Consider the following 13,310-nt stretch of genomic DNA (forward strand, 5'->3'; position numbering starts at 1 on the left):
AATCGTGTTAGACTTGTTATCAAAGTAAATAATGTATAAGAAGCACAATGAGCAAGCCAGATTTATTTTTCTTTAGGCTAAACAAAAATTCTTTCATATAATTTTAGAAATCATTTAATTGCCTTTGATTTACCATTCCTCCCATCTATGTCAGGATCGGCAGGCCTTTAACTGAGATAACGCATGCAACATGAAACACACAATTAGAGGCGTGAAGTATGTGAACCACAAGGCCTGAGCTATTCCTGAGCTCCTGCTTCTAAGAGGTATGTAATGGTGTGGCACAAGAATTCCATAGTGTGACCAAGTCTGGTTTTATTTATTCTCCATTTTAGAAAGAAAGATTTTAAACCTTCACACCCACAACATATCAAAAAGTGGAAAGTGATTCCATAGAGAAAATGCAGCTACCTTAGTAAAGGATCAAAGAGAATAAAAATTAGGAGGATTCAATTTAGTGAGACTGAGAATAATAATATTCGTTGCACAGCCATAGACGGTATTTGGCATCACATGTTGGAAGCATAGGATTCCGAATAAATCGACTGATAAAGGTCCATTACTGAAGTTGTATTTTCAAGAAACCAAAAAGCAAAGATATAAAGCCCACAGCTCAGGGTTTCAGAACTGGAAGGCGGTGTGGAACAAAAACAACGTGGGACAGGAGTTAATCCAGTCAAGAACACAAACACTTTCCTTATCACACTGGTTGAACATCTTTGCCATTCTCTTATTAAAGAACTGGAGTCCTACTTCATGTCCATTGCAGATTCTTTATAATGTTGTACATCACTATATTTAATAAATTGTGTAGAATTCTTTCAACAAAGAGAGGTTCAACCATTCCTAACAAATTCTTATGTCTTTCTGTGAATATATATTTATGTTTGTGTCTTTCCTGAGGCTCTCAATTGAAAGATTCCATCTAAGAGCAATTCAACGTAGAAATAGATGGACTGTACAAATGTCTTGATTTTTATAACAAGATTTCTCATGTCTAGGCAATAAAATTTAAATAAACATATCCCTTGTTTTTTTTTAATGAAACGCTTTATGCACATGATTCCAGGAATACTTAAAAGTTGCAAACAATCTGTATCAAGATGCTGACAATTTAATTGAGAATGTAAGATGTAAACACTTAGCATATAATTGGAGCAAACAGAAGATCGCCACTGGTATTCAGACAAAAATTAAGAAATTGAGTCTATTCAATGGAAAAAAGATGATGGCTTTGGTAATAGTTGATTAAAACTGAAAAGGAAATCTGAAAATCAGATCAAGGAAGAATAAGGAGAAAAACTGATAAGTTAGATAATTTATTATGAATTTATCTTTTCTTTCAGATAGTTTATTCCCTGTTGTAGCTTTGTTTGGACCAAAATTAACTGCATTTTCATCATGATAGAAACCTAAATAATTTTGTTAATTGCTAGTAAAGAAAGTCTAGGAACCGTAACTCCTTCACAAGTATATAAATTATGGAATGACGTCAGTTATTGGTAACAGATATTTGGCTAGAGTGTTTTAAACGGAAATGGTTTATTCTCTCCTAAGGAAAATACAGTCTGTATCCGGGTTGGGGACTCTGTTAACAGTCATCCTTTTATCTGCTGCATTTGGTGGCTTCCTTAACCACAGCTGTTGTAGCTCTTGCTGCTATGTGCATTCTTCAGTCAGTAGGAAAAATGAAAGCTAAGTGGGAGAATGGCTTAAGAGTGCAATTAAATACCCTCTCCCTCTCCTGTTACTTGAGACCGTGATACATCTTTTTGGAGGGAATGGTTTGTTTCAAAGCAGAAGCGCTTTCCCTTGATTGCCGTCTAATACTGGAAAGGTTGGAGATGGAAGAAACGAAATTAAATCCACAGCTTCTACAGATAGAAACCTCCTTATAATAAATGGGGCACATCCAAATGAAGAAGGGGAAGAAACCAATGCAATGTATTTATTGGTGAAACTTTTTTATAACATTCATACAGAAAAATACCCAAACCACAAGTGCCTGGCTCAGTGAGTTATCACAAAGTAACACAACCCAATCTAGAAATAGAAGATAAAAAATATCCCATACATTTTCCACTTAACATCTCCTTCTGATCACTACACTCTCCCCCATCCTGACTTCTATACTTGTTGATAATTTTTGCCTTTCTTGAATTTTATAAGAATAAATTCATGAAGTATGTGTTTTTTGTCTTGCTGTTTTTGCTTAGTATTTTCTTTGTAAGATGCATGCATGTTGTTAGACATAGCAGTATTTTATTTATTTGTATTGCAGTTTAGTGTTCCAATGTGTGTTTATATCATTATATATATTTTTTTTTGCTGAGGAAGACTATCTCTGAGCCAACATCTGTGCCAGTCTTCCTCTGTTTTATATGTGGGCCACTGCCACAGCACAGACAACGAGCAGTGTAGGTCCACACCCGGGATCCAAACGTGTCAACCCAGGCTGCCAAAGTGGAGCATGCTGAACTTAACCATTAGCCAATGGGGCCAGCCCATGAACTATTATATTTTAAAATCAATTTTATGGCTGTTTTCAACTTTTGCTATTGAAAATCACCCTGTTGTGCACATCCTTGTATGTTCTTTCATGCACATACATACACATTTCTTTGTCCCTGTAAGTAGCATTAGAATAGATGGGTTATTGAGTACACATATATTCAGCTTTGAATCTGATACATAGTTTTCCAAAACATTGTACCAATCTGTACTTCCAAAACACACGTGTATATATACACACCACACAGATGCTTTCATTATTTCACTATTTTCAGTGTGCTCTTACAGACTTCAAATTTCCAGTGTCTGCATTCTTGTGACTAAGGGTTTTTTAAATGTTGAGATAAGGATGGTTACTTGGGGGATGGGTACCAAAACCCATCAACTAACGGCTCAGAAGAGTTGAATTATAGGTGCAGTTCAGTGACCCCAGAGGGGAGGAAATTTTGAGATGTGTGTTGCTCTATTTCCTGAGTTTCCCCACTGCATTGAAAGAGGAAAAAAACTCCCTAGAACTAAAAATTCTCTCCTTTAGGGAGTACTCGCCTCTGACCAATGATGCACCCACACCTGCTTTACTCTACATCCAGTCAGTTCTTAATCCCCACTTCACCCAATCCTGCTTCAAAAGTAACAACCAATCCTGAACTGATCCCTGCTTCTCTCAGATGCCCCTCAGAATCCTTGTTTGGAATCCAAACCTTACAAACACACTTCTCTTTCCCTCTTCCTGAGCAATTCTCCTTCGTTACTCTCCACTTTCCTCCTTCGATGGATGGAGCCATCAACGTCATTTTGTCAGATTACAGGTTGATTCAGTCTTCCCTGAATGATTAGGTTTTGTCAGAATTAAACTCCAGTTGCCTGCTCTAGAAGCTGCCTAAATTCGTATAGCCTTTATTGGATGTTTCCCATCCCAGCATTGCTTCCACTGCTGCTTCTGCTGATGATTCTCTCTTACAAATACAAACTGCTTTTACAAAGAATCCTTATCTCAGAGTTCACTTCCAGGGAAGCCAAACAAAGACACTATGCATTTAGATAAGCAAAGAACAGACAGTTATAACTCCTCCAGGGAACTCTTAGGATGATCGAGAGAGGATAATGAGCGATTAGGTATCCACGCCTCTAAGACTGAGATGAAAAAGAACAACAGTTACCGACATTTTGGACCAATATTAGTAGAACACCAGGATGTATAACACGGAATAAGTGACGTATGACTAAATGAGGTAGGCCTCACTGTGGTTCAGTTATTGTGGGTGACGATGCAGATATTGCTTGTACTTTGAGGGATTTTTAGGGAATTCACAAAGAAAATGAACCTTTTAGAAGGAAGTCGTAGCAGCATGTCAAGATTAACAAGATGCAAATATAATGTAATTTATCCATTTTTATGATAACTTATAATAAGATCAAAATATAAATTAGTACGTGTTTCTCTTTACTTGTAATAAAGCAATGTGATATATAGATAAAATTAAGGTTGTTTAACCTAGCAAACTGCATAAGGCTTGGTTTTGTGTAATAAATGTGTAAATGTGTAGGTGTATGTTAATATCTGTTTTTTCCAGCTTTTGGAAATAATCAGTATCTCAATAAAAATAGGATCTCCTGCTCAAAATTTTCCTACCTATTTCATAGATGGTAAAGGATATAATGCTAATGATTAATTGTTCCTGCAAGTAACACATAATTTTATTGTTTGTTGATAGTAAGTAAAAATTATTGAACAACTTTAGAGATGAAATAGGTGTGGTAGAATGTATTTTTTCCCAATTATTTACTGCTTTCCCCATAAAGGATTATATGTTCCTGTCAGTTAATATGTGGCTTTCTGAGTTTCCCTCTGCCATTGACATTAGACTTGCCTGTGAATTTTCCTTGCACTGTTGACAAATCAGCAGTTCAAAGTAGGCCAGTTCCAACCAGAAGCTTTAAGAGACATTGAAAAGTTCCATACACCCTCTTGTTTTTTCCCCTCTGGTATGGGAATGACACATCCCAAATATGAGTATTTCTTTGATGTGGATCTAGGCTGAAGAAGGTGTGTGGCATGTAGCCACACCTGCAGCAAACCAATCCACAAGGAGAGAGGGAGAAAGAAAGAAATCCATGCTGTTAAAAGCAAGAGAAACCTAGTGGTCGTTTGATACCATACCATAAGCTGGGAATTAACTCAATAAATGAGTGACTAACAGGATAAATATTTAATGGTGTTAATGCACACTGATTCTGAAAGATATCAAGTGAAATTCAAATCTGCACGTTTCCTCCAGAAAATCTTGAAACATTTGATTTCCTTTGAAATCTTCCCACTTATATTTTTTTATAAAAATCAGCTTTACTAAAAGTTATTCCTTTAGCTGTTCAAAAGGAAAAATGTTCAAAAGAAAGCTTTAAGGGAGGTTTTTGGTTCCTTGAGTGAACATTATAGGACACCTCTCTGAAATCAATCTTTCCATTGTTACTTTGCTGGTGCTTGACTAAGCACTATGGTAAGATTTCAGATGGATAGGAGTATGTTTCAAAGGAGAAGATGGCTATTGTTGAAGGGTCAAGGATAGATGTAAAAGTGGGAAAAAATACCCAGCGTGTGGTCACAGAGCAAACAGTATTGGCCTTTTATCAGGCCAATGGGTTTTAGAACTGAGAATATGGAAAAGTTGAATTTCTAGAAATTTATTTGTGTGTGTATGCATGTATTTATGCCTGGCAAGTGTTTCGAGGGTCTTCCCACAACCCCAGGGATATGGACCCAATTTAAGACTCATACTCTAACCTATTTGCTTAGAAATGTAATCTCTGGTTCAAAGAAAATACAGATCAAATAGTGTTCACTTGTTAGATGGGTCAAAACTCTAGAAAAAATAGCATATCAATTAGGAAATCGGGTTTCAAATTTCAAGCATATTCTAAAACTACTACCTTGATAGGATAATAATAATGATTAAATTTAGGGTTCACTTAAAATGTTAAAATTTCTAACATAACAACCAAAGGACTAGAAGCATAATATAATGCAGATTTCCATATCTTGATCTTATGTAATCTTTTTATAATTCATTAAATAGAGTATACTGTCAGAATTACTAAGAATGAGGGGATGTAGTTTGTGTTATGAGTAATACCTACATTGCAATGAAGTAGGTTTTGGTTCAGGTAAGTGCCCCAATAGGATGTAATATAATAGACATTGAAGGATTCTGGAAGACAGTAGAATAGGCAGCACCAGGAGTCTATGGCATATCCAAGAAATTAATGCCAAATCCAATGTTGTGAAGCTTTTACCTTATATTTTATAGTTTGAGATTTTATATTTAGGTCTTAGATCCATTTTGAGTTAATTTTTGTATATGGTGTTAGGTACGGGTCCAATTTCATTCACATCCACATGCAACAAAAGAAAAAATAGACTTCATGAAAATTAAAATTTGTTTTTAAATGACGCTATGAACAGAGTAAAAAGGCAACTCACAGAATGGGAGAAAATATTTGTAAATCATATATCTGATAAGGGGTTAGTATCCAGATGTACAGAGAACTCTTACACCTCAACAAAAAAAAATACAAGCAACCCAGTTCAAAAATGGGCAAAGGATTTGAATAGACATTTCTTCAAAGAAGATATACAAATGACTCATGAGAACATGAAAAGCTAATCAACATCGCTAATCGTTAGGAAAATGTAAATCAAAACTATAATGAGATACCCCCTCAGACTTATTAAGATGGCCACTATTTAAAAAAAAAAAAAAGCAGAAAATAAGAAGTGTGGTGGAGGATGTGGAAAAATCAGAACTCGTGCTTTGTTGGTAGACGTGTGAAATGGTACAGCTACTGTGGAAAACAGTGTGGTAGCCCCTCAAAAAATTAAGAATAGAATCACCATATGATACAGCAATACCACTTCTGGGTATATACTCAAAGGAATTGAACACAGAGTCTTGAAAGGTATTTGTGCACCCATGTTCAGGGCAGCATTCTTCACAATAACCAAAATATGGAAGCAACTCAGGTGTCTATTGATAGATGAATGGGTAAGCAAAATGTAATATGTATATTACATTTATATATACTATGTATATTATATACATAATACATATACATATACGGTATATATATAATGGAACACTGTTCATCTTTAAAGAGGAAAAAATTCTGATAGATGCTACAACATGGATGAACCCTGAGAACGTTATGCTAAGTGAAATAAGCCAGTTACAAAAAGACAAATACTATATGATTCCCCTTATATGATATGTTTAGAGTTTTCAAAACTGTAGAGACAGAAAACAGAACAGTGACCACTAGGTCCTGGGGGAAGAGGGGTTATTGTTTAGTGGTATGGAGTTTCAATTTTAAGGGATAAGAGTTCTGGAGAGATGGTGGTGAGGGTAGAGCAACACTAGGAATATATGTAATACCGTTGAACTGTGCACTTAGAAATGGTTAAGTTGGTAAATTTTGTTATGTGCGTCTTAACACAGTAAAAAATTGGGAAGATATAATAGGTGTTAATTTGTAATAGAAATATGTTTTGTATTTTACAAAGAGAAATGCACTTTTTTTGGACAGTTGGATCTATAATGTTCTTATTGATAAAAGATCCACTTATTCCTCCTGTTCATTATATTGCCAACATAACGTCTTCTGTACAAGCAACACTTAACTCCTAATCATATCCCAGCTGACAGAAGAGCAGATGACTGTAAATGTCTTGAGCTATTTGCAGGAATAGGCTGTAAATTCATTCAAGTTTAATGGCAACTGGTTGAGTTTCCCTTCGGGATCATTGAAGGAAATGCGTGAATACTGAATGTAAAATGAAGAAGTGGATATTTGGGTTAAATTTGTCTAATTTTAGACTCGTCAATTAAGCTTTAAAATACTTTGTCTAGAAACAAGACAGAATGCTTTTTATAGATTTTCAAAGAAAATATAATAATGTTTTGTCATTATATTATGGTTTGGGATGTTTCTCACAACAGTAACAGGTCACATTCTGTATATTTGTAAACTCTTCTGACTTGACTATTTATAATTTTACTGGAGATTTTGTAACAACTTTATGGTACTTTCCCCTTTCAAACTCATTATTTTATTAAATCATCTGAGCTCTCACATACTGGTTTTTTTCCTAAAATGAGAATGTCAGCAGTTTGCTCCATTTTCATAATGAACTGCAATTAACTTATATTAGAATAAGAAGATTTTTACTTTTTGATGTCAGATCACTTTTTAAAAAATGATTCCCAACTGAACACAAGGGTATAATTTAATTTCTGCTGACATCATAAACTACATGAGTTCAGCATAAGTAGTTTATGAATGACAGGAGAACAATTAAGTTAAATTATATCCTGAAGATTTATTCCAACAGAATGAAAGCTTTTTAAAAAGCATCTTCTATTGAAATTCAAATAATGCATTTTCTTCACAAAGGGCAGTGAGGCAAAATATCTTCCCTAAGTGTCATTATTTCATAAGTAAGATTTAGGTAGTGTAAAAGATATTTATGTTATAATGTGAAGAATTAATTTTCCCAAAATTAATATATGGCCACAGGTTCTATTTTAAGTATTTTAAATGTACTACCTTTTTGTTAATTTTTCTTTATTATTCAAAAGTTTCCATAAAAATCACATAACATATTATATAGTGTTCTTTTTAGTTTTGTTAATTGCAAACTGAGAACACCATAACCCTCATACTGAGCAACCGTGACAGTATACTACAATATGATCAATTACAAGTAGATCACATAAGATCAAGCAAGAAGTTAAATCACAAGATCGTGTTCTAAATGAGGAAAATGACTTGACTTCTTTAAAGTTATGTTAAATCTGCTTTTTTACAATTAGCAATGAGCACTTTTCTATAAGGATTACATGAAATTATGGATATACTGACCCCAATCTTTTCTTTGTATATAACAATTCAGCCATTGCAGTGAATCAGAAATGTCATTGTGTCAATGCCTCCTCCTAAACATCTTTTCATTTTATACCCTCCTCTTCATTTCCATTTCCACTTCAGTTTGATGCACAATAACGCCTTCCTTGTCAAATCTTACATTCTCTTCCTCCACTGTTACCATTTGTCTTCCTAATGTGCATATCAGGTCTATTTAAAATTTGTCAATAGATCTTCATCGCTCTTGTATAAATCCAAAACTTGTCATAGGATATACATTATGAAAGCTATGTTTGTAACTCCTCCTAGGTCCGGTCTGTTACTCCATGGAGGTGGAAAAAATGCAAGCTAACCACAAGATTGCCAATATTATGAGTCTTGATAATTAACTAGACTCTCTTCATTTCGGTCCTGAATAAATCTTGGGTATTGCAGGAGTGGAGTGGCCAGATACAACTCACATGCTTTATGTCCCCTTTTTATTTTATTAGGCCCTAAAGGTAAAATTTTCAGATTGATAAGCACTTCCATAACTTACCACTAATCCTGCCTCTAAACTCAACATGATCAATGTAGAAGTTTTTGGAATAAAGTGATGAAGCGAACACCATGGTTTCTAATCTACGTAATTTAATTTCAAAATATTATAGTTTCAACTACCCAACAATTTTCACTTCCTTATCTTTTGGTGGATATTGTGCAGGAGTTGTGATGAGCACCCAAGCAGGTAAGATAGTGTTTATAGCAGGCAGAAAGACAATCTATTAACCATGAAAACTTTGTTGTGAATCTGTACCATCCCTTTTCATTTCCCTCATGTTACAATGAAAGTAGTGCCTGTTCTCCTATTAAAGGTACAGCCCTGTCTGTACCCTGAGTCTCCATCTGTCAGTAACACACCTTTGTTCATTCCTTGTTCTCCGTGATATTCATTGTGTTCCTTTCATCTTATTTTACTCATTGGCATTTAAGTATACATAAAATTCTCTTACATTTCTTCCTAAATCCACTAAATCTGGATATGCCTTCTCTCATACAGCAAAGCTACACTCACTGAATCCAAAGACTTCTCATTTGCTTGACTTTTCTAATTTGACAGTTTGGGAGAATACATCGTTCTTGAAATAGTCTCTCTCTCTCTCAGATGTGTAAAAAACTGTCTGCTTCACAGTTTGTACAAATGTCTTACTGGCATTTCAAACTCAAAGTAGTCAAAATTGAGTTGATCATTGATATGGTCTGAACGTTTATGTTCCCTTCCAAATTCATAGGTTGAAATATTAATGTCCAGTGTGGTGGTATTAAGAGGTGGGGGTCTTTGGAGGTGCTTAGGTCATGTGGGTGGAGCCCTCATGAATGGGATTAGTGCTTTTATAAAAGAGATACCACAGAGCTCCCTCTTCCTTCCACCATGGGAGGACACATTGAGAAATGGCAGTCTGCAGCCAGGAAGAGGGCTCTCATGAGAACCTGCGATGCTGGCATCCCACTCTTGGACTTCCAGCCTCCAGAACTATGAGCAATAAAATTCTGCTATTTATAAGCCACTCATTCTGTGGTGTTTTGTTATAGCAGCCCAAAGGGACTAAAACAATCATCTTTCTATTGCAAATATGGCCCTTGGCCAGTTCTGTCCATTTCACTAAATGCCACTGACCGCTTTCCAGTTGCTCAGTTAGGCACCTAAAGATGACAACTTACTCTTATCACACTAGTCACTAAAATCTCTCTCTCTATAATATCGCCATTATTATTGTTACTTGAATGTGTTCATTTTTCTCTATTGAATCATTACTATCCCACTCCAGGTCACCAGCAACCCTTGTCTAGATTATGACATGAGCCTCCTAATCATTGTCCTCTAGTTTATTTTTCACACTACAGACTCAATGATTTTAGAAACATCTGCATCTCATCATATTACCTCTCTAGTTAAAATCATGTAGCACCTCTCCAACCAATCGTAATAACAATTAATAGTGATAATATTAAAATAATAAAAAAGAAACATGATCTAATATTTATATATCAAGTATTGTATATCAGGTACTAAGTGAATTGCATATATTAACAAATTTATTACTCAAAATATCCCAATGAAATATGAAAGTGGTTATCCTGTTTTTGTCTTTGTTTTGTTATTTTTGTTATTTATATATTTATTTATTCATTTGTTTGTTTAAAGATAAAGAAATTGAGGCAAAGACACTTGCTCAGCATCACTCAGCTGAAGGCACTGGCCAGCACAAAAGGGAAAGTTCAGAACATGTAACTTGTTCCCACGGGCTTCTACAGTGTCGCTATTCAGGCTTCTTTTGACACATGAACTCGAATGTTTAGCTTGAAATAAGTTGACTGCCTTAAGGAAGTCTTTATCTTTTCAGTTGCAGGCCTTCTTACCTCCTTTACACTAAAAGAATGGGTTTTTTGCTCATCTTGTATCATTCTTCTCCCCCTTTCCCACCCGCCCACTCCTGCTGCCCACTGCTCTACTCTCTGCTTCTACGTATTTGCCTTTTTTAGATTCCACATAGAAGTGACACTATGCCGTTCTTTCTTTCTGTGTCTGGCTTATTTTGCTTAGCGTAATGTCCTCCAGTTTCGTCCATGTTGTCGCAAATGGCAAGGTCTCCTTTTTTAAGACTAAATAATATTTTATATATATATACATATATTTACAATATTTTCTTTATTTATCCATTGACAGACATTTAGATTGTTTCCATATCTTGGCTATTGTAAGAAATGCTGCAATGAACACGGGAGCACAGATATCTCTTCAAAGTTCTGGTTTTATTTTCTTTGGGTATACACTGGATCAGACAGTAAGTTCTACTTTTAGTTTTTGAGTAAACTCCAGACTGATTTCCATAGTGGCTGTACCAATTTACATCCCCAACAATGTACAAAGGGTCTCTTTTCTCCACATCCTCGCTTACACTTGTTGTCTCTTGTCTTTGCTTAGATGGAGTTGAAAATGGAAACTGAGCCTTCCAGCCAGATCTCAATCTGTCAACCAGCCATAACTGATTTTAGGGACAAAACTGTAGGATATAACAGACATAAATAATATTACTTGCCAGCAAGACTCAATTAAATGTTATATTGCTTACTTATTTGCTGTATATGATGCCTCAGTGCAAAGGAATTGTGAAACTACCTTTGCTGTAAATTGGCATTGGGGTCTGTACTTAAAAAAAGAAATCAGAATCCAGCTAAACAGTCTTTGTTGCCTAGTGTTTCCTTTTGTGAACTAGTTGAGTTTTGACTTTGTGCTCGTGTTAATTATTTGAAAGACTTCTCTAACTTAATCACTTCCAAAGAATTTTTAAATTTCACAGAGCTTCAATAAGGATTTACAGACATCTATGACCTACACAATTTATTTGCATAGATGGGTTGCTCAAAAATTAAAACTTCATAAATCATAAATTGCTTATGCCGAAGCATGAACAGCAAATGTGAATACGGTTGCATTAGGTAAATGTATATTGAAAAGGAGAAATTTTAAAATTTGACCTCTTGATTTCTGAGTCTAAACTCATACAGAAAAGTCTGTTCAGTGGGAAACAGAAACACGACTTAGAAATATAAAACAAAGAAACTTATATTCATGGAACCATAAAGGCAAAACCAAAATTTACTACGTAACGAGGTATACTTCATAAATTGGCTAGCCTGGGCTAACATTATTTCCTATGTTGACCCAGTTTGCAGTGGTCAGATGGATCGGTTATGGGTTAAATAGTTGTTGACATTTGAAGAAAATATTCCCTCCTAATGTTCATTTTTAGAAAGCAGATTTCAGGTTGTGGTGATCCCAAAAGCTATTTTTCATAAACTCTTAAACTCTATCACTTTTATCTGCAAACACTTTATGAGTTCCAATATAATATTGTGGTCAGAGAAGAACAATATACCTTTTCAAAAACTGGGAATTCTTGTGTGAACAGAATCCTTTATCTCTGCTTAGTCTACAGAGAAGTATTACAATGATGAATGACTTTCAATTCTCCTGCTTTCCTCTCCTTAGCATTACAAATTTTCATTCACTACCCGACTCTCCTGTGTGACATATTGTACTTCTCAGATTGAAAAGTCCCATTATGGGAGTATTTGAAACTTCCTGTCAGTAGTAAATCAGAGCAAGTTTAGTCTGTTTATAATTTCCGTCATTTTCCAGCTTGTATGGTACATTATTGTAACGAATATTCTGACTTAAGTAATGTTCATATTGTCATCATTGAAAAGCTACCCCACATTAAATGATGAATCTCTCATCACAAATATAGAAAATTGCCTCTTGTGAAGTTATGAGCCCTCAAGGACTAGGATGTAAGAATCTAAAATCCTGAATTTCACTCCCTGAACTTGAGTTTAAATTTGGAGAGGTTAGCTTTTAGCCAATGATATAACAAATCCCAGCTAAAGCAGATTTATTTTGCCTTGCTAAAACATAGATGTAACAATTTTTTTCCCTCCTACAATTTTACATAAAAATCAATCATGAGAGAGAATAGATGTGTCCTTTCCTCACTTAAAAAAAAATAGCTAAAGATAATGATTTTAAGAAGATATAAAAAGGTATCATGTTAGTAATTTTTAAAATACAATTTTTATGTATTGGTTTTCTCAGTTTTCGGAGTCTTCTTCCATAATCGGTGAAGTAAATTTGCTGAGTCGGGGGGGGGTCTGAAAAACAAAAGTTCTGCTTGATATACTGGAAACAGAATATGCATCTTGGGAAGTAGTTCTATGTATTTTTGTTTTGGAAAATAGCTTGCATAGAAATGAAGAGACTGCCAACTCTTAAGTGCACAGTTCCCTCCCAGCCTGAGAAACAAGGTTAATTATCCCACTTGATGCTTGGACCCCGGGAGAAG

Source organism: Equus quagga, chromosome 12, assembly GCF_021613505.1.
Source record: "Equus quagga isolate Etosha38 chromosome 12, UCLA_HA_Equagga_1.0, whole genome shotgun sequence".
Taxonomy (NCBI): domain Eukaryota; kingdom Metazoa; phylum Chordata; class Mammalia; order Perissodactyla; family Equidae; genus Equus; species Equus quagga.